This window comes from Perca fluviatilis, chromosome 18 (genome assembly GCF_010015445.1).
Source record: "Perca fluviatilis chromosome 18, GENO_Pfluv_1.0, whole genome shotgun sequence".
Classification (NCBI taxonomy): domain Eukaryota; kingdom Metazoa; phylum Chordata; class Actinopteri; order Perciformes; family Percidae; genus Perca; species Perca fluviatilis.
In genome coordinates, this window is record NC_053129.1 from 170,505 (window position 1) to 198,420 (window position 27,916).

At 40.9% G+C, this 27,916-nt stretch overlaps 10 non-coding genes across 10 annotated transcripts; all 10 read left to right on the forward strand.

Moving 5' to 3' along the window:
- Window positions 1-2,971: 2,971 nt before the first annotated feature.
- Window positions 2,972-3,057, forward strand: trnal-uag. The gene has a single exon. It is a non-coding gene; the product is annotated as a tRNA-Leu (tRNA).
- A 1,087-nt stretch (window positions 3,058-4,144) lies between these two features.
- On the forward strand, window positions 4,145-4,226 carry trnal-uag. Its single transcript has one exon. It is a non-coding gene; the product is annotated as a tRNA-Leu (tRNA).
- A 3,046-nt stretch (window positions 4,227-7,272) lies between these two features.
- Window positions 7,273-7,354, forward strand: trnal-uag. The gene has a single exon. It is a non-coding gene; the product is annotated as a tRNA-Leu (tRNA).
- Window positions 7,355-11,193: 3,839 nt separating this feature from the next.
- trnam-cau lies at window positions 11,194-11,265 on the forward strand. Its single transcript has one exon. It is a non-coding gene; the product is annotated as a tRNA-Met (tRNA).
- Window positions 11,266-11,805: 540 nt separating this feature from the next.
- On the forward strand, window positions 11,806-11,887 carry trnal-uag. The gene has a single exon. It is a non-coding gene; the product is annotated as a tRNA-Leu (tRNA).
- A 4,171-nt stretch (window positions 11,888-16,058) lies between these two features.
- trnam-cau lies at window positions 16,059-16,130 on the forward strand. Its single transcript has one exon. It is a non-coding gene; the product is annotated as a tRNA-Met (tRNA).
- Window positions 16,131-20,391: 4,261 nt separating this feature from the next.
- On the forward strand, window positions 20,392-20,473 carry trnal-uag. The gene has a single exon. It is a non-coding gene; the product is annotated as a tRNA-Leu (tRNA).
- A 1,096-nt stretch (window positions 20,474-21,569) lies between these two features.
- On the forward strand, window positions 21,570-21,649 carry trnal-uag. The gene has a single exon. It is a non-coding gene; the product is annotated as a tRNA-Leu (tRNA).
- A 1,466-nt stretch (window positions 21,650-23,115) lies between these two features.
- trnam-cau lies at window positions 23,116-23,187 on the forward strand. Its single transcript has one exon. It is a non-coding gene; the product is annotated as a tRNA-Met (tRNA).
- Window positions 23,188-24,699: 1,512 nt separating this feature from the next.
- On the forward strand, window positions 24,700-24,781 carry trnal-uag. The gene has a single exon. It is a non-coding gene; the product is annotated as a tRNA-Leu (tRNA).
- The last annotated feature ends 3,135 nt before the right edge of the window (window positions 24,782-27,916 follow it).

Below are 27,916 nucleotides of genomic sequence, written 5' to 3' on the forward strand. Positions count from 1 at the left end.
CGAAAACACTCCTAAACCAGAGGGTGGTTAAAACTATAGTCTGCTAATACTAAATGCTTTGGATCGCATGACCATGTTTTTAGAAGACTAAGAATCCATTGCCACAAGATTGTCCAAAGTGAAATGTCCCCCGCTAAGTATTGCGTTAATAGACTCCTTCAACATTCTTGGAGGTAATCAGGAAAATCACAAAAAGATTGTTGCACGGTCTACCAAAAAGCTTAACTTTGCAAATCATAAGCTGCTGGAACCTTCGGTTGCCATAGGTTCCCAAAAATTCCCACAATGTTTGGTCGATGGATCGAAAACCATCCTCTGCTAAATGCAATGCTTTGGAGCAGCGTGAAGTTTATATCCTGTCTAATGCTATAGCCACTTGACAAACTATCTGTTGCCACAAGTGTCTAAAGTGAAATGTCTCCACCTGCTAAAGGCTCCACCCTTAATGACATGACTTCACTCATTCTGACAATCACTTGAAGTGATTTGTTATGTACCAATCACAAACACTTTCACCTGCTCCATTGTTTTTGGACTGTTCATTTGCAATCAAAAATGTATGTCCTATAGTTTTGGGAAACAATTGTTGGCAGTGGGAAGTGTAATGGCTCTTTACAGTGAATATGCAAAAGGAGATGTTCACAAGTTCAGCCCAGGTAAATGCTCAGCCCATATTCACTTCACATTTATTATTGAGTCGAAAACACTCCTAAACCAGAGGGTGGTTAAAACTATAGTCTGCTAATACTAAATGCTTTGGATCACATGATCATGTTTTTAGAAGAGTAAGAATCCATTGCCACAAGATTGTCCAAAGTGAAATGTCCCCGCTAAGTATTGCTTTAGAAGACTCAAGAAAATCACAAAAAAGATTGTTGCGCGGTCTACCAAAAAGCTTAACTTTGCAACCCATAAGCTGTTGGAACCTTGGTTTGCCATAGGTTCCCAAACATTCCCACAATGTTTGAACCACAGATTTTCCAACCCTTGCATCTAAAAAGAAGAGCAGAGTGGCACAGTGAGCATGCTGGGCCCATAACCCAGAGGAGGGGTAATGCTCTTTACAGTGAATATGCGCAAAGGAGATGTTCACAAGTTCAGCCCCGGTAAATGCTCAGCCCATATTGACAGACCTAAACCTACTCACTTGCTGCTGGTTTACAATCTTCTAAAAATAAATGATGCTAGAGAAATAAGACATAGAGTGAAGGGTGTTGATTTTTCCAGCTGTTGTGTTACGAAGAAGAGCAGAGTGCGCGCGGAAGCGTGCTGGGCCCATATACCAGAGGTCGATGGATCGAAACCATCCTCTGCTAAATGCAATGCTTTGGATCTGTGTGAAGTCTATATCCTGTCTAGTGCTATATCGGCTTGACAAACTATGCGTTGCAATAAGTGTCTAAAGTTAAACGTCTCCACCCTTAATGACATGATTTCACTCATTCTGACAATCACTTGAAGTGATTCGTAATATACCAAAGCAAAAACGAAGAATTTTTAATCTTCCTTGTTTTTGGACTGTTCATTTGCAATCAAAAAATGTATGTCCTATTGTTTTGGGAACAATTGTTGGCAGTGGGAAGTGTAATGGCTCTTTACAGTGAATTTGCGCAAAGGAGATGTTCACAAGTTCAGCACAGGTAAATGCTCAGCCCATATTCACTTCACATATATTATTGAGTCGAAAACACTCCTAAACCAGAGGGTGGTTAAAACTATAGTCTGCTAATACTAAATGCTTTGGATCGCATGATCATGTTTTTAGAAGAGTAAGAATCCATTGCCACAAGATTGTCCAAAGTGAAATGTCCCCGCTAAGTATTGCTTTAGAAGACTCAAGAAAATCACAAAAAGATTGTTGCGCGCGGTCTACCAAAAAGCTTAACTTTGCAACCCATAAGCTGTTGGAACCTTGGTTGCCATAGGTTCCCAAACATTCCTACAATGTTTGAACCACAGATTTTCCAACCCTTGCATCTAAAAAAGAAGAGCAGAGTGGCACAGCGGAGCATGCTGGGCCCATAACCCAGAGGAGGGGTAATGCTCTTTACAGTGAATATGCAAAAGGAGATGTTCAATTCAGCCCAGGTAGTAAATGCTCAGCCCATATTGACAGACCTAAACCTACTCACTTGCTGCTGGTTACAATCTTCTAAAATAAATGATGCTAGAGAAATAAGACATAGAGTGAAGGGTGTTGATTTTCCAGCTGTTGTGTAACCGAAAAAAAAGAGTGGGCGCTGTGAAGCGTGCTGGGCCCATAATCCAGAGGTCGATGGATCGAAACCATCCTCTGCTAAATACAATGCTTTGGATCTGTGTGAAGGCTATATCCTGTCTAGTGCTATATCCACTTGACAAACTATGCGTTGCAATAAGTGTCTAAAGTTAAACGTCTCCACCCTTAATGACACGATTTTGCTCATTCTGACAATAACTTGAAGTGATTCGTTAATACCAAACACAAGCACTTTCAACTCCTCCATTGTTTTTGGACTGTTCATTTGCAATCAAAAATGTATGTCCTATTGTTTTGGGAACAATTGTTGGCAGTGGGAGGGGATAATGGTTCTTTACAGTGAATATGCAAAGGAGATGTTCACAAGTTCAGCCCAGGTAAATGCTCAGCCCATATTCACAGACCTAAACCTACTCACTTGCTGCTGGTTACAATCTTCTAAAATAAATGATGCGGAGAAATAAGACAAAGACTAAGGGTTGATAACATGTATTAATAAAGTATGTGCTTTCCTTGCGAAGGTTTGTGCCACTGAAATTAACAAGTGTACTCACTTTCTACTGGTTACAATATTCTAAAATAAATGATGCCAGAGAAATAAGACAAAGAGTAAAGGGTGTTGATAACATGTATTAATAAAGTATTGGCTCTTTACTTGCGAAGGTTTTGTCGCACTGAAATTAACAAGTGTACCGTTAGTTACGGTCCCAGTGTGTGGAGTCTGGTGCACGAGGTAGTGTGGCCGAGTGGTCTAAAGACGCTGGATTTAGGCTCCCAGTCTCTCTCTGGAGGCGTGGGTTCAAATCCCACCACTGCCATTTGCAAATTCACATCTCTGGTAAAGCAATGCATCTGATGTCCCGACATATACTTATAATTTGCATAGAAGTCTTACAACATAGCTTGGTGAAGGAACTAAAATGATTAGTAGCAATGTGGTACCGTCCTTGCCAAAACACCACACACAATCACAAGTGTTCAATGTGAAATGCTCATTCGTTGGCACAAGTGTCTAATGTCAACTAAGCATTTATTATTGAGTCGAAAACACTCCTAAACCAGAGGGTGGTTAAAACTATAGTCTGCTAATACTAAATGCTTTGGATCGCATGACCATGTTTTTAGAAGACTAAGAATCCATTGCCACAAGATTGTCCAAAGTGAAATGTCCCCCGCTAAGTATGCGTTAATAGACTCCTTCAACATTCTTGGAGGTAATCAGGAAAATCACAAAAAGATTGTTGCACGGTCTACCAAAAGCTTAACTTTGCAAATCATAAGCTGCTGGAACCTTGGTTGCCATAGGTTCCCAAAATATATTTCGATGGATAGAAAACCATCCTCTGCTAAATGCAATGCTTTGGAGCAGCGTGAAGTTTATATCCTGTCTAATGCTATAGCCACTTGACAAACTATCTGTTGCCACAAAGTGTCCAAAGTGAAATGTCTCCACCTGCTAAAGGCTCCACCCTTAATGACATGACTTCACTCATTCTGACAATCACTTGAAGTGATTTGTTATGTACCAATCACAAACACTTTCACCTGCTCCATTGTTTTTGGACTGTTCATTTGCAATCAAAAAATGTATGTCCTATTGTTTTGGGAACAATTGTTGGCAGTGGGAGGGGTAATGGCTCTTTACAGTGATTATGCAAAAGGAGATGTTCACAAGTTCAGCCCAGGTAAATGCTCAGCCCATATTCACAGACCTAAACCTACTCACTTGCTGCTGGTTACAATCTTCTAAAATAAATGAGAATAAGAGAAATAAGACAAAGACTAAAGGGTGTTGATAACATGTATTAATAAAGTATTGGCTCTTTACTTGCGAAGGTTTTGTCGACTGAAATTAACAAGTGTACCGTTAGTTACGGTCCCAGTGTGTGGAGATCTGGTGCAGCAGGTAGTGTGGCCGAGTGGTCTAAGGCGCTGGATTTAGGCTCCAGTCTCTCTGGAGGCGTGGGTTCAAATCCCACCACTGCCATTTTGCGAATGTCACATCTCTGGTAAAGCAATGCATCTGATGTCCTGACATATACTTATAATTTGCATAGAAGTCTTACAACATAGCTTGGTGAAGGAACTAAAATGATTAGTAGCAATGTGGTACCGTCCTTGCCAAAAACACACACACACAATCACAAGTGTTCAATGTGAAATGCTCATTCGTTGGCACAAGTGTCTATGTAACTAAGCATTTATTATTGAGTCGAAAACACTCCTAAACCAGAGGGTGGTTAAAACTATAGTCTGCTAATACTAAATGCTTTGGATCGCATGACCATGTTTTTAGAAGACTAAGAATCCATTGCCACAAGATTGTCCAAAGTGAAATGTCCCCGCTAAGTATTGCGTTAATAGACTCCTTCAACATTCTTGGAGGTAATCAGGAAAATCACAAAAAGATTGTTGCACGGTCTACCAAAAGCTTAACTTTGCAAATCATAAGCTGCTGGAACCTTGGTTGCCATAGGTTCCCCCAAAAATTCCCACAATGTTTGGTCGATGGATCGAAACCATCCTCTGCTAAATGCAATGCTTTGGAGCAGCGTGAAGTTTATATCCTGTCTAATGCTATAGCCACTTGACAAACTATCTGTTGCCACAAGTGTCTAAAGTGAAATGTCTCCACCTACTAAAGGCTCCACCCTTAATGACATGACTTCACTCATTCTGACAATCACTTGAAGTGATTTGTTATGTACCAATCACAAACACTTTCACCTGCTCCATTGTTTTTGGACTGTTCATTTTGCAATCAAAAATGTATGTCCTATTGTTTTGGGAACAATTGTTGGCAGTGGGAGTGTAATGGCTCTTTACAGTGAATATGCTAAAGGAGATGTTCACAAGTTCAGCCCAGGTAAATGCTCAGCCCATATTCACTTCACATTTATTATTGAGTCGAAAACACTCCTAAAACAGAGGGTGGTTAAAACTATAGTCTGCTAATACTAAATGCTTTGGATCGCATGATCATGTTTTTAGAAGAGTAAGAATCCATTGCCACAAGATTGTCCAAAGTGAAATGTCCCCGCTAAGTATTGCTTTAGAAGACTCAAGAAAATCACAAAAAGATATTGTTGGCGGTCTACCAAAGCTTAACTTTGCAACCCATAAGCTGTTGGAACCTTGGTTGCCATAGGTTCCCAAACATTCCCACAATGTTTGAACCACAGATTTTCCAACCCTTGCATCTAAAAAAAGAAGAGCAGAGTGGCACAGCGAGCATGCTGGGCCCATAACCCAGAGGAGGGGTAATGCTCTTTACAGTGAATATGCAAAAGGAGATGTTCACAAATTCAGCCCAGGTAAATGCTCAGCCCATATTGACAGACCTAAACCTACTCACTTGCTGCTGGTTACAATCTTCTAAAATAAATGATGCTAGAGAAATAAGACATAGAGTGAAGGGTGTTGATTTTCCAGCTGTTGTGTATGTAAAAGAAGAGCAGAGTGGAGCGAAGTGTGCGGGGCCCGTACCGAGGTCGATGGATCGAAACCATCCTCTGCTAAATGCAATGCTTTGGATCTGTGTGAAGTCTATATCCTGTCTAGTGCTATATCCACTTGACAAACTATGCGTTGCAATAAGTGTCTAAAGTTAAACGTCTCCACCCTTAATGACATGATTTCACTCATTCTGACAATCACTTGAAGTGATTCGTAATATACCAAACACAAGCACTTTCAACTCCTCCATTGTTTTTGGACTGTTCATTTGCAATCAAAAATGTATGTCCTATTGTTTTTGGGGAACAATTGTTGGCAGTGGGAAGTGTAATGGCTCTTTACAGTGAATATGCAAAGGAGATGTTCACAAGTTCAGCAGGTAAATGCTCAGCCCATATTCACTTCACATTTATTATTGAGTCGAAAACACTCCTAAACCAGAGGGTGGTTAAAACTATAGTCTGCTAATACTAAATGCTTTGGATCGCATGATCATGTTTTTTAGAAGAGTAAGAATCCATTGCCACAAGATTGTCCAAAGTGAAATGTCCCCGCTAAGTATTGCTTTAGAAGACTCAAGAAAATCACAAAAAAGATTGTTGCGGCGGTTACCAAAAGCTTAACTTTGCAACCCATAAGCTGTTGGAACCTTGGTTGCCATAGGTTCCCAAACATTCCCACAATGTTTGAACCACAGATTTTCCAACCCTTGCATCTAAAAAGAAGAGCAGAGTGCACGCCAAGGAGCATGCTGGGCCCATAACCCAGAGGGAGGGGTAATGCTCTTTACAGTGAATATGCAAAAGGAGATGTTCACAAGTTCAGCCCAGGTAAATGCTCAGCCCATATTGACAGACCTAAACCTACTCACTTGCTGCTGGTTACAATCTTCTAAAATAAATGATGCTAGAGAAATAAGACATAGAGTGAAGGGTGTTGATTTTCCAGCTGATGTGTACGAAAGAAGAGCAGAGTGGCGGGCGAAGCGTGCTGGGCCCATAACCCAGAGGTCGATGGATTAGCGCCATCCTCTGCTAAATGCAATGCTTTGGATCTGTGTGAAGTCTATATCCTGTCTAGTGCTATATCCACTTGACAAACTATGTGTTGCAATAAGTGTCTAAAGTTAAACGTCTCCACCCTTAATGACACGATTTTGCTCATTCTGACAATCACTTGAAGTGATTCGTAATATACCAAACACAAGCACTTTCAACTCCTCAATTGTTTTTGGACTGTTCATTTGCAATCAAAAAATGTATGTCCTATTGTTTTGGGAACAATTGTTGGCAGTGGGAGGGGTAATGGCTCTTTACAGTGATTATGCAAAAGGAGATGTTCACAAGTTCAGCCCAGGTAAATGCTCAGCCCATATTCACAGACCTAAACCTACTCACTTGCTGCTGGTTACAATCTTCTAAAATAAATGATGCCGGAGAAATAAGACAAAGACTAAAGGGTGTTGATAACATGTATTAATAAAGTATTGGCTCTTTACTTGCGAAGGTTTTGTCGCACTGAAATTAACAAGTGTACCGTTAGTTACGATCCCAGTGTGTGGAGATCTGGTGCACGCAGGTAGTGTGGCTGAGTGGTCTAAGGCGCTGGATTTAGGCTCCAGTCTCTCTGGAGGCGTGGGTTCAAATCCCACCACTGCCATTTGCGAATGTCACATCTCTGGTAAAGCAATGCATCTGATGTCCTGACATATACTTATAATTTGCATAGAAGTCTTACAACATAGCTTGGTGAAGGAACTAAAATGATTAGTAGCAATGTGGTACAGTCCTTGCCAAAACACCACACAAAATCACAAGTGTTCAATGTGAAATGCTCATTCGTTGGCACAAGTGTCTAATGTCAACTAAGCATTTATTATTGAGTCGAAAACACTCCTAAACCAGAGGGTGGTTAAAACTATAGTCTGCTAATACTAAATGCTTTGGATCGCATGACCATGTTCTTAGAAGACTAAGAATCCATTGCCACAAGATTGTCCAAAGTGAAATGTCCCCGCTAAGTATTGCGTTAATAGACTCCTTCAACATTCTTGGAGGTAATCAGGAAAATCACAAAAAGATTGTTGCACGGTCTACCAAAAGCTTAACTTTGCAAATCATAAGCTGCTGGAACCTTGGTTGCCATAGGTTCCCAAAAATTCCCACAATGTTTGGTCGATGGATCGAAAACCATCCTCTGCTAAATGCAATGCTTTGGAGCAGCGTGAAGTTTATATCCTGTCTAATGCTATAGCCACTTGACAAACTATCTGTTGCCACAAGTGTCTAAAGTGAAATGTCTCCACCTGCTAAAGGCTCCACCCTTAATGACATGACTTCACTCATTCTGACAATCACTTGAAGTGATTTGTTATGTACCAACAAACACATTTTACCTGCTCCATTGTTTTTGGACTGTTCATTTGCAATCAAAAATGTATGTCCTATTGTTTTGGGAACAATTGTTGGCAGTGGGAAGTGTAATGGCTCTTTACAGTGAATATGCAAAAGGAGATGTTCACAAGTTCAGCACAGGTAAATGCTCAGCCCATATTCACTTCACATTTATTATTGAGTCGAAAACACTCCTAAACCAGAGGGTGGTTAAAACTATAGTCTGCTAATACTAAATGCTTTGGATCGCATGATCATGTTTTTAGAAGAGTAAGAATCCATTGCCACAAGATTGTCCAAAGTGAAATGTCCCCGCTAAGTATGCTTTAGAAGACTCAAGAAAATCACAAAAAAGATTGTTCGCGGTCTACCAAAAGCTTAACTTTGCAACCCATAAGCTGTTGGAACCTTGGTTGCCATAGGTTCCCAAACATTCCCACAATGTTTGAACCACAGATTTTCCAACCCTTGCATCTAAAAAAGAAGAGCAGAGTGGCACAGCGGAAGCATGCTGGGCCCATAACCCAGAGGAGGGGTAATGCTCTTTACAGTGAATATGCAAAAGGAGATGTTCACAAGTTCAGCCCAGGTAAATGCTCAGCCCATATTGACAGACCTAAACCTACTCACTTGCTGCTGGTTACAATCTTCTAAAATAAATGATGCTAGAGAAATAAGACATAGAGTGAAGGGTGTTGATTTTCCAGCTCTTGTGTATGAAAAGAAGAGCAGAGTGGCGCAGCGGAAGCGTGCTGGGCCCCTAAACCAGAGGTCGATGGATCGAAACCATCCTCTGCTAAATGCGATGCTTTGGATCTGTGTGAAGTCTATATCCTGTCTAGTGCTATATCCACTTGACAAACTATGTGTTGCAATAAGTGTCTAAAGTTAAACATCTCCACCCTTAACGACATGATTTCGCTCATTCTGACAATAACTTGAAGTGATTCGTAATATACCAAACACGAGCACTTTCAACTCCTCCATTGTCTTTGGACTGTTCATTTGCAATCAAAAAATGTATGTCCTATTGTTTTGGGAACAATTGTTGGCAGTGGGAGGGGTAATGGCTCTTTACAGTGATTATGCAAAAGGAGATGTTCACAAGTTCAGCCCAGGTAAATGCTCAGCCCATATTCACAGACCTAAACCTACTCACTTGCTGCTGGTTACAATCTTCTAAAATAAATGATGCCGGAGAAATATATGAAGGTAAATATGGTGCAAAACGTGAGAGCTTGTAGAATACAATGTGAGAACTTGCAGAACAAAAAAATTGAACTTGTATGTTAAAATTTGCACTTGTAAAATAAAAATTTTGCACTTGTAAAATAAAAATTTGCACTTGTAAAATAAAAATTTGCACTTGTAAAAATTATTCACATTTGAAGTCACAAAAAGAAAAAAAACATGAGAGCTTGTAAAAAAAATCTGAACTTGTAAATTGAAATTTGCACTTGTAGAAAAAATATTCACAAATGTGTAGATTGATATTTGCATGAACACAATGACAGCTGCAAACTTGTAATGCAACATTTACTCATGTACTTTTTTTTTTTTACTCAGGTTGATTTTCCATCACAACCACAACTCAGTGATTACAACCTCTCGAATCTGTCACTGTATGCTTTTTCGCGCATCACAAAGAGGCGAATCTCGCGCTCGACTTTTGCAACACTTGTTGCGATACATTTGGTGCAAAAATCTAATTTGTACCTGTGGACTTAGGGCTGTGGAGCTCTGATCCAACAGAACGGGGAAAGCAGGGTTTCTATCGCCAGATGAGGGACAACTCTGTCCGGCTTATTTAGCTGTCACATGGAAGCCTGGTTGAATAGCAAGCTAGCGTTAGCTAACTAACCAACCAGCCTGATTCTAAATAAATACCTTTTAATTATCTTAACACTTTTTAACAGTCAAACTGAAACACTGGCGGTGAGCTCCAGGTCCTGCAGCCGCAGACGGACCGTCACCAGCGGGTATCGGCCAGCGGAGCAACATCGCTATTATTGCCAGAAAGCTTCGCTGCCGACCTCGACCTGCAGTCGGAGCTCCAGCGGGACACAGAGAGCCCCGCACCCGGTAGCATCGGCACATCCCCCGGCCATGACCACAGCTTGCTTTGCTGATGTTGTGCCTCACTGCCAATCATTGCACCCGCGCCCAGCAACAATAGCTTCTGCAGAATTACATCCACCTCGCGGGCGCGCAGCAATCATTTTGCCGAATAATGCGTCATCTCTTAACCCTCGTTGCTGCCGAGATTTGCACCCAGGTAGCAAGGAAATGATAGTCTGATAAAACATTGATGTCTCTAAACGTTGTAAAATTATAATCATCATTGATGAACATGACAAAGGAATGTATATAGCCTACATTTTAATTAAACAGTAGCTACTTTGCCTTATAAAATCATTATTTCCCCTTATGGATGGAAGTCTTGGCAGGGATGCAGAACTTGGCATCGTTTTGGCCGCTGATGAGCGGTCCGTCTGGCGGCTGCAGGACCTGGAGCTCACCGCCAGTGTTTCAGTTTGACTGTTAAAGTGTTTAGATAACTAAAAGGTATTTATTTAGAAGCTGGTTAGTTAGCTAACGCTAGCTTGCTATTCCACCAACACTAGCGGTGAGCTGCTACCGGTGCGCGGGCTCTCCGTGTCCGGCTGGAGCTCCGACTGCGGTCGAGGTCGGCAGCGGGCTTTCTGGCAATAAATAGCGTTGTTGCTCCGCTGGCCGAAACCGCTGGTGACCCTTAATGACATGATTTCACTCATTCTGACAATCACTCTGAAGTGATTTGTAATATACCAAACATGAGCACTTTCAACTCCTCCATTGTTTTTGGACTGTTCATTTGCAATCAAAAAATGTATGTCCTATTGTTTTGGGAACAATTGTTGGCAGTGGGAGGGGTAATGGCTCTTTACAGTGATTATGCAAAAGGAGATGTTCACAAGTTCAGCCCAGGTAAATGCTCAGCCCATATTCACAGACCTAAACCTACTCACTTGCTGCTGGTTACAATCTTCTAAAATAAATGATGCTAGAGAAATAAGACATAGAGTGAAGGGTGTTGATTTTCCAGCTGTTGTGTACGAAAAGAAGAGCAGAGTGGCGCAGCGGAAGCGTGCTGGGCCCATAACCCAGAGGTCGATGGATCGAAACCATCCTCTGCTAAATGCAATGCTTTGGATCTGTGTGAAGTCTATATCCTGTCTAGTGCTATATCCACTTGACAAACTATGCGTTGCAATAAGTGTCTAAAGTTAAACGTCTCCACCCTTAATGACATGATTTCACTCATTCTGACAATCACTTGAAGTGATTTGTAATATACCAAACATGAGCACTTTCAACTCCTCCATTGTTTTTGGACTGTTCATTTGCAATCAAAAAATGTATGTCCTATTGTTTTGGGAACAATTGTTGGCAGTGGGAGGGGTAATGGCTCTTTACAGTGATTATGCAAAAGGAGATGTTCACAAGTTCAGCCCAGGTAAATGCTCAGCCCATATTCACAGACCTAAACCTACTCACTTGCTGCTGGTTACAATCTTCTAAAATAAATGATGCCAGAGAAATAAGACAAAGACTAAAGGGTGTTGATAACATGTATTAATAAAGTATTGGCTCTTTACTTGCGAAGGTTTTGTCGCACTGAAATTAACAAGTGTACCGTTAGTTACGGTCCCAGTGTGTGGAGATCTGGTGCACGCAGGTAGTGTGGCCGAGTGGTCTAAGGCGCTGGATTTAGGCTCCAGTCTCTCTGGAGGCGTGGGTTCAAATCCCACCACTGCCATTTGCGAATGTCACATCTCTGGTAAAGCAATGCATCTGATGTCCTGACATATACTTATAATTTGCATAGAAGTCTTACAACATAGCTTGGTGAAGGAACTAAAATGATTAGTAGCAATGTGGTACCGTCCTTGCCAAAACACCACACACAATCACAAGTGTTCAATGTGAAATGCTCATTCGTTGGCACAAGTGTCTAATGTCAACTAAGCATTTATTATTGAGTCGAAAACACTCCTAAACCAGAGGGTGGTTAAAACTATAGTCTGCTAATACTAAATGCTTTGGATCGCATGACCATGTTTTTAGAAGAGTAAGAATCCATTGCCACAAGATTGTCCAAAGTGAAATGTCCCCGCTAAGTATTGCTTTAGAAGACTCAAGAAAATCACAAAAAAGATTGTTGCGCGGTCTACCAAAAGCTTAACTTTGCAACCCATAAGCTGTTGGAACCTTGGTTGCCATAGGTTCCCAAACATTCCCACAATGTTTGAACCACAGATTTTCCAACCCTTGCATCTAAAAAAAGAAGAGCAGAGTGGCACAGCGGAAGCATGCTGGGCCCATAACCCAGAGGAGGGGTAATGCTCTTTACAGTGAATATGCAAAAGGAGATGTTCACAAGTTCAGCCCAGGTAAATGCTCAGCCCATATTGACAGACCTAAACCTACTCACTTGCTGCTGGTTACAATCTTCTAAAATAAATGATGCTAGAGAAATAAGACATAGAGTGAAGGGTGTTGATTTTCCAGCCGTGTTGTATGAAAAGAAGAGCAGAGTGGCGGCGTGGAAGCGGCGGGGCCCATAACCCTGAGGTCGATGGATCGAAACAATCCTCTGCTAAATGCAATGCTTTGGATCTGTGTGAAGTCTATATCCTGTCTAGTGCTATATCCACTTGACAAACTATGCGTTGCAATAAGGGTCTAAAGTTAAACGTCTCCCCCCTTAATGACATGATTTCACTCATTCTGACAATCACTTGAAGTGATTTGTAATATACCAAACATGAGCACTTTCAACTCCTCCATTGTTTTGGGACTGTTCATTTGCAATCAAAAAATGTATGTCCTATTGTTTTGGGGAACAATTGTTGGCAGTGGGAGGTGTAATGGCTCTTAACAGTGATTATGCAAAGGAGATGTTCACAAGTTCAGCCCAGGTAAATGCTCAGCCCATATTCACAACATTCTACACCAAAATAATCGAATAAAAAGAAAGGGTGTTGATGTATAATAAATGTAGTTTGTCCAGTTAAAGTGTAGTATTAGGTTGGAATTGTACATAGTTCGAGTGGTTGCTGGATTAGCTAGTCTCTTGAGGCGTGGTTAACACTGCAAACACACTCTGTAAACAATCATGATCATTATTTTATTTCTAAAATTTATAGCAATTGGTACTGCCAAAACCACACATCACTATGAAATCTATTCGTTGGCAGTCAATGTCAACGCATTTATTATTGAGTCGAAAACACTCCTAAACCAGAGGGTGGTTAAAACTATAGTCTGCTAATACTAAATGCTTTGGATCGCATGATCATGTTTTTAGAAGAGTAAGAATCCATTGCCACAAGATTGTCCAAAGTGAAATGTCCCCGCTAAGTATTGCTTTAGAAGACTCAAGAAAATCACAAAAAGATTGTTGCGCGGGTCTACCAAAAGCTTAACTTTGCAACCCATAAGCTGTTGGAACCTTGGTTGCCATAGGTTCCCAAACATTCCCACAATGTTTGAACCACAGATTTTCCAACCCTTGCATCTAAAAAAGAAGAGCAGAGTGGCACAGCGGAAGCATGCGGCCCTAACCCAGAGGAGGGGGGTAATGCTCTTTACAGTGAATATGCAAAAGGAGATGTTCACAAGTTCAGCCCAGGTAAATGCTCAGCCCATATTGACAGACCTAAACCTACTCACTTGCTGCTGGTTACAATCTTCTAAAATAAATGATGCTAGAGAAATAAGACATGAGTGAAGGTTTGATTTTCCAGCCGTTGTGTATGAAAAGAAGAGCAGAGTGGCGCAGCGGAAGCGTGCTGGGCCCATAACCCTGAGGTCGATGGATCGAAACAATCCTCTGCTATATACAATGCTTTGGATCAGTGTGAAGTCTATATCCTGTCTAGTGCTATATCCACTTGACAAACTATGTGTTGCAATAAGTGTCTAAAGTTAAACGTCTCCACCCTTAATGACACGATTTCGCTCATTCTGACAATATCTTGAAGTGATTCGTAATATACCAAACACAAGCACTTTCAACTCCTCAATTGTTTTTGGACTGTTCATTTGCAATCAAAAATGTATGTCCTATTGTTTTGGGAACAATTGTTGGCGTGGGAGGGGTAATGGCTCTTTACAGTGATTATGCAAAAGGAGATGTTCACAAGTTCAGCCCAGGTAAATGCTCAGCCCATATTCACAGACCTAAACCTACTCACTTGCTGCTGGTTACAATCTTCATAAAAAGAAATAAGAGAAATAAGACAAAGACTAAAGGGTGTTGATAACATGTATTAATAAAGTATTGGCTCTTTACTTGCGGCGGTTTGTCGCACTGAAATTAACAAGTGTACCGTTAGTTACGGTCCCAGTGTGTGGAGATCTGGTGCACGCAGGTAGTGTGGCCGAAGTGGTCTAGGCGCTGGATTTAGGCTCCTAGTCTCTCTGGAGGCGTGGGTTCAATCCCACCACTGCCATTTGCGAATGTCACATCTCTGGTAAAGCAATGCATCTGATGTCCTGACATATACTTATAATTTGCATAGAAGTCTTACAACATAGCTTGGTGAAGGAACTAAAATGATTAGTAGCAATGTGGTACCGTCCTTGCCAAAACACCACACACAATCACAAGTGTTCAATGTGAAATGCTCATTCGTTGGCACAAGTGTCTAATGTCAACTAAGCATTTATTATTGAGTCGAAAAACACTCTAAACCAGAGGGTGGTTAAAACTATAGTCTGCTAATACTAAATGCTTTGGATCGCATGACCATGTTTTTAGAAGACTAAGAATCCATTGCCACAAGATTGTCCAAAGTGAAATGTCCCGCCGCAAGTATTGCGTTAATAGACTCCTTCAACATTCTTGGAGGTAATCAGGAAAATCACAAAAAAGATTGTTGCACGGTCTACCAAAAGCTTAACTTTGCAAATCATAAGCTGCTGGAACCTTGGTTGCCATAGGTTCCCAAAAAATCCCACAATGTTTGTTCGATGGATCGAAAACCATCCTCTGCTAAATGCAATGCTTTGGAGCAGCGTGAAGTTTATATCCTGTCTAATGCTATAGCCACTTGACAAACTATCTGTTGCCACAAGGTGTCTAAAGTGAAATGTCTCCACCTGCTAAAGGCTCCACCCCCCTAATGACATGACTTCACTCATTCTGACAATCACTTGAAGTGATTTGTTATGTACCAATCACAAACACTTTCACCTGCTCCATTGTTTTTGGACTGTTCATTTGCAATCAAAAATGTATGTCCTATTGTTTTGGGAACAATTGTTGGCAGTGGGAAGTGATAATGGCTCTTTACAGTGAATATGCAAAAGGAGATGTTCACAAGTTCAGCACAGGTAAATGCTCAGCCCATATTCACTTCACATTTATTATTGAGTCGAAAACACTCCTAAACCAGAGGGTGGTTAAAACTATAGTCTGCTAATACTAAATGCTTTGGATCGCATGATCATGTTTTTAGAAGAGTAAGAATCCATTGCCACAAGATTGTCCAAAGTGAAATGTCCCCGCTAAGTATTGCTTTAGAAGACTCAAGAAAATCACAAAAAGATTGTTGCGCGCGGTCTACCAAAAGCTTAACTTTGCAACCCATAAGCTGTTGGAACCTTGGTTGCCATAGGTTCCCAAACATTCCCACAATGTTTGAACCACAGATTTTCCAACCCTTGCATCTAAAATAAGAAGAGCAGAGTGGCACAGCGGAAGCATGCTGGGCCCATAACCCAGAGGAGGGGTAATGCTCTTTACAGTGAATATGCAAAAGGAGATGTTCACAAATTCAGCCCAGGTAAATGCTCAGCCCATATTGACAGACCTAAACCTACTCACTTGCTGCTGGTTACAATCTTCTAAAATAAATGATGCTAGAGAAATAAGACATAGAGTGAAGGGTGTTGATTTTCCAGCTGTTGTGTACGAAAAGAAGAGCAGAGTGGCGCAGCGGAAGCGTGCTGGGCCCATAACCCAGAGGTCGATGGATCGAAACCATCCTCTGCTAAATGCAATGCTTTGGATCTGTGTGAAGTCTATATCCTGTCTAGTGCTATATCCACTTGACAAACTATGCGTTGCAATAAGTGTCTAAAGTTAAACGTCTCCACCCTTAATGACATGATTTCACTCATTCTGACAATCACTTGAAGTGATTCGTAATATACCAAGCACTTTCAACTCCTCCATTGTTTTTGGACTGTTCATTTGCAATCAAAAAATGTATGTCCTATTGTTTTGGGAACAATTGTTGGCAGTGGGAAGTGTAATGGCTCTTTACAGTGAATATGCAAAAGGAGATGTTCACAAGTTCAGCACAGGTAAATGCTCAGCCCATATTCACTTCACATTTATTATTGAGTCGAAAACACTCCTAAACCAGAGGGTGGTTAAAACTATAGTCTGCTAATACTAAATGCTTTGGATCGCATGATCATGTTTTTAGAAGAGTAAGAATCCATTGCCACAAGATTGTCCAAAGTGAAATGTCCCCGCTAAGTATTGCTTTAGAAGACTCAAGAAAATCACAAAAAAGATTGTTGCGCGGTCTACCAAAAGCTTAACTTTGCAACCCATAAGCTGTTGGAACCTTGGTTGCCATAGGTTCCCAAACATTCCCACAATGTTTGAACCACAGATTTTCCAACCCTTGCATCTAAAAAAAGAAGAGCAGAGTGGCACAGCCGAAGCATGCTGGGCCCATAACCCAGAGGAGGGGTAATGCTCTTTACAGTGAATATGCAAAAGGAGATGTTCACAAGTTCAGCCCAGGTAAATGCTCAGCCCATATTGACAGACCTAAACCTACTCACTTGCTGCTGGTTACAATCTTCTAAAATAAATGATGCTAGAGAAATAAGACATAGAGTGAAGGGTGTTGATTTTCCAGCCGTTGTGTATGAAAAGAAGAGCAGAGTGGCGCAGCGGAAGCGTGCTGGGCCCATAACCCTGAGGTCGATGGATCGAAACAATCCTCTGCTATATACAATGCTTTGGATCAGTGTGAAGTCTATATCCTGTCTAGTGCTATATCCACTTGACAAACTATGTGTTGCAATAAGTGTCTAATGTTAAACGTCTCCACCCTTAATGACACGATTTCGTTCAAATCCCACCACTGCCATTTGCGAATGTCACATCTCTGGTAAAGCAATGCATCTGATGTCCTGACATATACTTATAATTTGCATAGAAGTCTTACAACATAGCTTGGTGAAGGAAAAAAAAACCACAAGTGTTCAATGTGAAATGCTCATTCGTTGGCACAAGTGTCTAATGTCAACTAAGCATTTATTATTGAGTCGAAAACACTCCTAAACCAGAGGGTGGTTAAAACTATAGTCTGCTAATACTAAATGCTTTGGATCGCATGACCATGTTTTTAGAAGACTAAGAATCCATTGCCACAAGATTGTCCAAAGTGAAATGTCCCCGCTAAGTATTGCGTTAATAGACTCCTTCAACATTCTTGGAGGTAATCAGGAAAATCACAAAAAAGATTGTTGCACGGTCTACCAAAAGCTTAACTTTGCAAATCATAAGCTGCTGGAACCTTGGTTGCCATAGGTTCCCAAAAATTCCCACAATGTTTGGTCGATGGATCGAAAACCATCCTCTGCTAAATGCAATGCTTTGGAGCAGCGTGAAGTTTATATCCTGTCTAATGCTATAGCCACTTGACAAACTATCTGTTGCCACAAGTGTCTAAAGTGAAATGTCTCCACCTGCTAAAGGCTCCACCCTTAATGACATGACTTCACTCATTCTGACAATCACTTGAAGTGATTTGTTATGTACCAATCACAAACACTTTCACCTGCTCCATTGTTTTTGGACTGTTCATTTGCAATCAAAAAATGTATGTCCTATTGTTTTGGGAACAATTGTTGGCAGTGGGAAGTGTAATGGCTCTTTACAGTGAATTGGCAAAGGAGATGTTCACAAGTTCAGCACAGGGAAATGCTCAGCCCATATTCACTTCACATTTATTATTGAGTCGAAAACACTCCTAAACCAGAGGGTGGTTAAAACTATAGTCTGCTAATACTAAATGCTTTGGATCGCATGATCATGTTTTTAGAAGAGTAAGAATCCATTGCCACAAGATTGTCCAAAGTGAAATGTCCCCGCTAAGTATTGCTTTAGAAGACTCAAGAAAATCACAAAAAAGATTGTTGCGCGGTCTACCAAAAGCTTAACTTTGCAACCCATAAGCTGTTGGAACCTTGGTTGCCATAGGTTCCCAAACATTCCCACAATGTTTGAACCACAGATTTTCCAACCCTTGCATCTAAAAAAAGAAGAGCAGAGTGGCACAGCGGAAGCATGCTGGGCCCATAACCCAGAGGAGGGGTAATGCTCTTTACAGTGAATATGCAAAAGGAGATGTTCACAAATTCAGCCCAGGTAAATGCTCAGCCCATATTGACAGACCTAAACCTACTCACTTGCTGCTGGTTACAATCTTCTAAAATAAATGATGCTAGAGAAATAAGACATAGAGTGAAGGGTGTTGATTTTCCAGCTGTTGTGTAAGCGAAAGAAGAGCAGAGTGGCAGCGGAAGCGTGCTGGGCCCATAACCCAGAGGTCGATGGATCGAAACCATCCTCTGCTAAATGCAATGCTTTGGATCTGTGTGAAGTCTATATCCTGTCTAGTGCTATATCCACTTGACTAACTATGTGTTGCAATAAGTGTCTAAAGTTAAACGTCTCCACCCTTAATGACATGATTTCACTCATTCTGACAATCACTTGAAGTGATTCGTAATATACCAAGCACTTTCAACTCCTCCATTGTTTTTGGACTGTTCATTTGCAATCAAAAAATGTATGTCCTATTGTTTTGGGAACAATTGTTGGCAGTGGGAAGTGTAATGGCTCTTTACAGTGAATATGCAAAAGGAGATGTTCACAAGTTCAGCACAGGGAAATGCTCAGCCCATATTCACTTCACATTTATTATTGAGTCGAAAACACTCCTAAACCAGAGGGTGGTTAAAACTATAGTCTGCTAATACTAAATGCTTTGGATCGCATGATCATGTTTTTAGAAGAGTAAGAATCCATTGCCACAAGATTGTCCAAAGTGAAATGTCCCCGCTAAGTATTGCTTTAGAAGACTCAAGAAAATCACAAAAAAGATTGTTGCGCGGTCTACCAAAAGCTTAACTTTGCAACCCATAAGCTGTTGGAACCTTGGTTGCCATAGGTTCCCAAACATTCCCACAATGTTTGAACCACAGATTTTCCAACCCTTGCATCTAAAAAAAGAAGAGCAGAGTGGCACAGCGGAAGCATGCTGGGCCCATAACCCAGAGGAGGGGTAATGCTCTTTACAGTGAATATGCAAAAGGAGATGTTCACAAGTTCAGCCCAGGTAAATGCTCAGCCCATATTGACAGACCTAAACCTACTCACTTGCTGCTGGTTACAATCTTCTAAAATAAATGATGCTAGAGAAATAAGACATAGAGTGAAGGGTGTTGATTTTCCAGCCGTTGTGTATGAAAAGAAGAGCAGAGTGGCGCAGCGGAAGCGTGCTGGGCCCATAACCCTGAGGTCGATGGATCGAAACAATCCTCTGCTATATACAATGCTTTGGATCAGTGTGAAGTCTATATCCTGTCTAGTGCTATATCCACTTGACAAACTATGTGTTGCAATAAGTGTCTAATGTTAAACGTCTCCACCCTTAATGACACGATTTCGCTCATTCTGACAATATCTTGAAGTGATTCGTAATATACCAAACACAAGCACTTTCAACTCCTCAATTGTTTTGGACTGTTCATTTGCAATCAAAAAATGTATGTCCTATTGTTTTGGGAACAATTGTTGGCGTGGGAGGGGTAATGGCTCTTTACAGTGATTATGCAAAAGGAGATGTTCACAAGTTCAGCCCAGGTAAATGCTCAGCCCATATTCACAGACCTAAACCTACTCACTTGCTGCTGGTTACAATCTTCTAAAATAAATGATGCCGAGAAATAAGACAAAGACTAAAGGGTGTTGATAACATGTATTAATAAAGTATTGGCTCTTTCCTTGCGAAGGTTTTGTCGCACTGAAATTAACAAGTGTACTCACTTTCTACTGGTTACAATATTCTAAAATAAATGATGCCAGAGAAATAAGACAAAGAGTAAAGGGTTTTGATAACATGTATTAATAAAGTATTGGCTCTTTACTTGCGAAGGTTTTGTCGCACTGAAATTAACAAGTGTACCGTTAGTTACGGTCCCAGTGTGTGGAGATCTGGTGCGCACGGTAGTGTGGCCGAAGTGGTCTAAGGCGCTGGATTTAGGCTCCAGTCTCTCTGGGGCGTGGGTTCAAATCCCACGACTGCCATTTGCAAATCTCACATCTCTGGTAAAGCAATGCATCTGATGTCCTGACATATACTTATAATTTGCATAGAAGTCTTACAACATAGCTTGGTGAAGGAACTAAAATGATTAGTAGCAATGTGGTACCGTCCTTGCCAAAACACCACACACAATCACAAGTGTTCAATGTGAAATGCTCATTCGTTGGCACAAGTGTCTAATGTCAACTAAGCATTTATTATTGAGTCGAAAACACTCCTAAACCAGAGGGTGGTTAAAACTATAGTCTGCTAATACTAAATGCTTTGGATCGCATGACCATGTTTTTAGAAGACTAAGAATCCATTGCCACAAGATTGTCCAAAGTGAAATGTCCCCGCTAAGTATTGCGTTAATAGACTCCTTCAACATTCTTGGAGGTAATCAGGAAAATCACAAAAAAGATTGTTGCACGGTCTACCAAAAGCTTAACTTTGCAAATCATAAGCTGCTGGAACCTTGGTTGCCATAGGTTCCCAAAAATTCCCACAATGTTTGGTCGATGGATCGAAAACCATCCTCTGCTAAATGCAATGCTTTGGAGCAGCGTGAAGTTTATATCCTGTCTAATGCTATAGCCACTTGACAAACTATCTGTTGCCACAAGTGTCTAAAGTGAAATGTCTCCACCTGCTAAAGGCTCCACCCTTAATGACATGACTTCACTCATTCTGACAATCACTTGAAGTGATTTGTTATGTACCAATCACAAACACTTTCACCTGCTCCATTGTTTTTGGACTGTTCATTTGCAATCAAAAAATGTATGTCCTATTGTTTTGGGAACAATTGTTGGCAGTGGGAGGGGTAATGGCTCTTTACAGTGATTATGCAAAAGGAGATGTTCACAAGTTCAGCCCAGGTAAATGCTCAGCCCATATTCACAGACCTAAACCTACTCACTTGCTGCTGGTTACAATCTTCTAAAATAAATGAGAATAAGAGAAATAAGACAAAGACTAAAGGGTGTTGATAACATGTATTAATAAAGTATTGGCTCTTTACTTGCGAAGGTTTTGTCGCACTGAAATTAACAAGTGTACCGTTATTTCGGTCCCAGTGTGTGGAGATCTGGTGCAGGTAGTGTGGCCGAGTGGTCTAAGGCGCTGGATTTAGGCTCCAGTCTCTCTGGGCGTGGGTTCAAATCCCACCACTGCCATTTGGCGAATGTCACATCTCTGGTAAAGCAATGCATCTGATGTCCTGACATATACTTATAATTTGCATAGAAGTCTTACAACATAGCTTGGTGAAGGAACTAAAATGATTAGTAGCAATGTGGTACCGTCCTTGCCAAAACACCACACACAATCACAAGTGTTCAATGTGAAATGCTCATTCGTTGGCACAAGTGTCTAATGTCAACTAAGCATTTATTATTGAGTCGAAAACACTCCTAAACCAGAGGGTGGTTAAAACTATAGTCTGCTAATACTAAATGCTTTGGATCGCATGACCATGTTTTTAGAAGACTAAGAATCCATTGCCACAAGATTGTCCAAAGTGAAATGTCCCCGCTAAGTATTGCGTTAATAGACTCCTTCAACATTCTTGGAGGTAATCAGGAAAATCACAAAAAAATTGTTGCACGGTCTACCAAAAGCTTAACTTTGCAAATCATAAGCTGCTGGAACCTTGGTTGCCATAGGTTCCCAAAAATTCCCACAATGTTTGGTCGATGGATCGAAAACCATCCTCTGCTAAATGCAATGCTTTGGAGCAGCGTGAAGTTTATATCCTGTCTAATGCTATAGCCACTTGACAAACTATCTGTTGCCACAAGTGTCTAAAGTGAAATGTCTCCACCTGCTAAAGGCTCCACCCTTAATGACATGACTTCACTCATTCTGACAATCACTTGAAGTGATTTGTTATGTACCAATCACAAACACTTTCACCTGCTCCATTGTTTTTGGACTGTTCATTTGCAATCAAAAATGTATGTCCTATTGTTTTGGGAACAATTGTTGGCAGTGGGAAGTGTAATGGCTCTTTACAGTGAATATGCAAAAGGAGATGTTCACAAGTTCAGCCCAGGTAAATGCTCAGCCCATATTCACTTCACATTTATTATTGAGTCGAAAACACTCCTAAACCAGAGGGTGGTTAAAACTATAGTCTGCTAATACTAAATGCTTTGGATCGCATGATCATGTTTTTAGAAGAGTAAGAATCCATTGCCACAAGATTGTCCAAAGTGAAATGTCCCCGCTAAGTATTGCTTTAGAAGACTCAAGAAAATCACAAAAAAATTGTTGGGCGCGGTCTACCAAAAGCTTAACTTTGCAACCCATAAGCTGTTGGAACCTTGGTTGCCATAGGTTCCCAAACATTCCCACAATGTTTGAACCACAGATTTTCCAACCCTTGCATCTAAAAAAGAAGAGCAGAGTGGCACAGCGGAACATGCTGGGCCCATAACCCAGAGGAGGGGTAATGCTCTTTACAGTGAATATGCAAAAGGAGATGTTCACAAATTCAGCCCAGGTAAATGCTCAGCCCATATTGACAGACCTAAACCTACTCACTTGCTGCTGGTTACAATCTTCTAAAATAAATGATGCTAGAGAAATAAGACATAGAGTGAAGGGTGTTGATTTTCCAGCTGTTGTGTACGAAAAGAAGAGCAGAGTGGCGCAGCGGAAGCGTGCTGGGCCCATAACCCAGAGGTCGATGGATCGAAACCATCCTCTGCTAAATGCAATGCTTTGGATCTGTGTGAAGTCTATATCCTGTCTAGTGCTATATCCACTTGACAAACTATGCGTTGCAATAAGTGTCTAAAGTTAAACGTCTCCACCCTTAATGACATGATTTCACTCATTCTGACAATCACTTGAAGTGATTCGTAATATACCCAAGCACTTTCAACTCCTCCATTGTTTTTGGACTGTTCATTTGCAATCAAAAAATGTATGTCCTATTGTTTTGGGAACAATTGTTGGCAGTGGGAAGTGTAATGGCTCTTTACAGTGAATATGCAAAAGGAGATGTTCACAAGTTCAGCACAGGTAAATGCTCAGCCCATATTCACTTCACATTTATTATTGAGTCGAAAACACTCCTAAACCAGAGGGTGGTTAAAACTATAGTCTGCTAATACTAAATGCTTTGGATCGCATGATCATGTTTTTAGAAGAGTAAGAATCCATTGCCACAAGATTGTCCAAAGTGAAATGTCCCCGCTAAGTATTGCTTTAGAAGACTCAAGAAAATCACAAAAAGATTGTTGCGCCGGTCTACCAAAAGCTTAACTTTGCAACCCATAAGCTGTTGGAACCTTGGTTGCCATAGGTTCCCAAACATTCCCACAATGTTTGAACCACAGATTTTCCAACCCTTGCATCTAAAAAGAAGAGCAGAGTGGCACAGCGAGCATGCTGGGCCCATAACCCAGAGGAGGGGTAATGCTCTTTACAGTGAATATGCAAAAGGAGATGTTCACAAGTTCAGCCCATGGTAAATGCTCAGCCCATATTGACAGACCTAAACCTACTCACTTGCTGCTGGTTACAATCTTCTAAAATAAATGATGCTAGAGAAATAAGACATAGAGTGAAGGGTGTTGATTTTCCAGCTGTTGTGTAGCAAAGAAGAGCAGAGTGGCGCGGCCGAAGCGTGCTGGGCCCATAACCCAGAGGTCGATGGATCGAAACCATCCTCTGCTAAATACAATGCTTTGGATCTGTGTGAAGTCTATATCCTGTCTAGTGCTATATCCACTTGACAAACTATGTGTTGCAATAAGTGTCTAAAGTTAAACGTCTCCACCCTTAATGACACGATTTTGCTCATTCTGACAATCACTTGAAGTGATTCGTAATATACCAAACACAAGCACTTTCAACTCCTCAATTGTTTTTGGACTGTTCATTTTGCAATCAAAAATGTATGTCCTATTGTTTTGGGAACAATTGTTGGCAGTGGGAGGGGTAATGGCTCTTTACAGTGATTATGCAAAAGGAGATGTTCACAAGTTCAGCCCAGGTAAATGCTCAGCCCATATTCACAGACCTAAACCTACTCACTTGCTGCTGGTTACAATCTTCTAAAATAAATGATGCCCGGAGAAATAAGACAAAGACTAAAGGGTGTTGATAACATGTATTAATAAAGTATTGGCTCTTTACTTGCGAAGGTTTTGTCGCACTGAAATTAACAAGTGTACCGTTAGTTACGATCCCAGTGTGTGGAGATCTGGTCGCACGCGGTAGTGTGGCCGAGTGGTCTAAGGCGCTGGATTTAGGCTCCAGTCTCTCTGGAGGCGTGGGTTCAAATCCCACCACTGCCATTTGCGAATGTCACATCTCTGGTAAAGCAATGCATCTGATGTCCTGACATATACTTATAATTTGCATAGAAGTCTTACAACATAGCTTGGTGAAGGAACTAAAATGATTAGTAGCAATGTGGTACAGTCCTTGCCAAAACACCACACACAATCACAAGTGTTCAATGTGAAATGCTCATTCGTTGGCACAAGTGTCTAATGTCAACTAAGCATTTATTATTGAGTCGAAAACACTCCTAAACCAGAGGGTGGTTAAAACTATAGTCTGCTAATACTAAATGCTTTGGATCGCATGACCATGTTTTTAGAAGACTAAGAATCCATTGCCACAAGATTGTCCAAAGTGAAATGTCCCCGCTAAGTATTGCGTTAATAGACTCCTTCAACATTCTTGGAGGTAATCAGGAAAATCACAAAAAAGATTGTTGCACGGTCTACCAAAAGCTTAACTTTGCAAATCATAAGCTGCTGGAACCTTGGTTGCCATAGGTTCCCAAAAATTCCCACAATGTTTGGTCGATGGATCGAAAACCATCCTCTGCTAAATGCAATGCTTTGGAGCAGCGTGAAGTTTATATCCTGTCTAATGCTATAGCCACTTGACAAACTATCTGTTGCCACAAGTGTCTAAAGTGAAATGTCTCCACCTGCTAAAGGCTCCACCCTTAATGACATGACTTCACTCATTCTGACAATCACTTGAAGTGATTTGTTATGTACCAATCACAAACACTTTCACCTGCTCCATTGTTTTTGGACTGTTCATTTGCAATCAAAAAATGTATGTCCTATTGTTTTGGGAACAATTGTTGGCAGTGGGAAGTGTAATGGCTCTTTACAGTGAATATGCAAAAGGAGATGTTCACAAGTTCAGCACAGGGAAATGCTCAGCCCATATTCACTTCACATTTATTATTGAGTCGAAAACACTCCTAAACCAGAGGGTGGTTAAAACTATAGTCTGCTAATACTAAATGCTTTGGATCGCATGATCATGTTTTTAGAAGAGTAAGAATCCATTGCCACAAGATTGTCCAAAGTGAAATGTCCCCGCTAAGTATTGCTTTAGAAGACTCAAGAAAATCACAAAAAAGATTGTTGCGCGGTCTACCAAAAGCTTAACTTTGCAACCCATAAGCTGTTGGAACCTTGGTTGCCATAGGTTCCCAAACATTCCCACAATGTTTGAACCACAGATTTTCCAACCCTTGCATCTAAAAAAAGAAGAGCAGAGTGGCACAGCGGAAGCATGCTGGGCCCATAACCCAGAGGAGGGGTAATGCTCTTTACAGTGAATATGCAAAAGGAGATGTTCACAAATTCAGCCCAGGTAAATGCTCAGCCCATATTGACAGACCTAAACCTACTCACTTGCTGCTGGTTACAATCTTCTAAAATAAATGATGCTAGAGAAATAAGACATAGAGTGAAGGGTGTTGATTTTCCAGCTCTTGTGTACGAAAGGAAGAGCAAGAGTTAAGCAGCGCAGGCGTGCTGGGCCCATAACCCAGAGGTCGATGGATCGAAACCATCCTCTGCTAAATGCAATGCTTTGGATCTGTGTGAAGTCTATATCCTGTCTAGTGCTATATCCACTTGACAAACTATGTGTTGCAATAAGTGTCTAAAGTTAAACGTCTCCACCCTTAATGACATGATTTCGCTCATTCTGACAATCACTTGAAGTGATTCGTAATATACCAACGAGCACTTTCAACTCCTCCATTGTCTTTGGACTGTTCATTTGCAATCAAAAATGTATGTCCTATTGTTTTTGGGAACAATTGTTGGCAGTGGGAGGGTAATGGCTCTTTACAGTGATTATGCAAAAGGAGATGTTCACAAGTTCAGCCCAGGTAAATGCTCAGCCCATATTCACAGACCTAAACCTACTCACTTGCTGCTGGTTACAATCTTCTAAAATAAATGATGCCGGAAATATATGAAGGTAAATATGGTGCAAAACGTGAGAGCTTGTAGAATACATTGTGAGAACTTGCAGAACAAAAAATCTGAACTTGTATGTTAAAATTTGCACTTGTAAAATTAAAATTTGCACTTGTAAAATTAAAATTTGCACTTGTAAAACTAAAATTTGCACTTGTAAAAAATATTCACACATGTGATCTGAATTTGAAGTCACAAAAAGAAAAAAAACACGAGAGCTTGTAAAAAAAATCTGAACTTGTAAATTGAAATTTGCACTTGTAGAAAAAATATTCACAAATGTGTAGATTGATATTTGCATGAACACAATGACAGCTGCAAACTTGTAATGCAACATTTACTCGTGTACTTTTTTTACTCATTTTCCATCACAACCACAACTCAGTGATTACAACCTCTCGAACCTGTCACTGTATGGCGCTCTCGCATCACAAAGGAAGCTAAGCGCCTCGACTTTTGCAACACTTGTTGCGATACATTTGGTGCAAAACTAATTTGTACCTGTGGACTTAGGCTGTGGAGCTCTGATCCAACAGAACGGGAAAGCAGGGTTTCTATCGCCAGATGAGGGACAACTCTGTCCGGCTTATTTAGCTGTCACATGGAAGCCTGGTTGAATAGCAAGCTAAGCGTTAGCTAACTAACCAACCAGCCTGATTCTAAATAAATACCTTTTAATTATCTTAACACTTTTTTAACAGTCAAACTGAAACACTGGCGGTGAGCTCCAGGTCCTGCAGCCGCAGGCGGACCGTCACCAGGGTATTTATCGGCCAGCGGGCAACATCATTATTGCCAAGCTGCCGACCTCGACCTGCAGTCGAATCAGCCGAGGACTTTACAGAAGGCCCGCACCGGTAGCATCGGCACATCCCGGCCATGACCACAGCTTGCTGCTGATGTTGTGCCTCACTGCCAATCATTGCACCGGCAGGCAGCAACAATAGCTTCTGCAGAATTACATCCACCTGGCGGGCAGCATAATCATTTTGCGAATAATCGTCATCTCTTAACCCTCGTTGCTGCCGAGATTTGCGCAGGTAGCGAAATGATAGTCTGATAAAACATTGATGTCTCTAAGCGTTGTAAAAATTATAATCATATTGATGAACTGACAAAGGAATGTATATAGCCTACATTTAATTAAACGAGTAGCTACTTTGCCTTATAAAATCATTATTTCCCCTT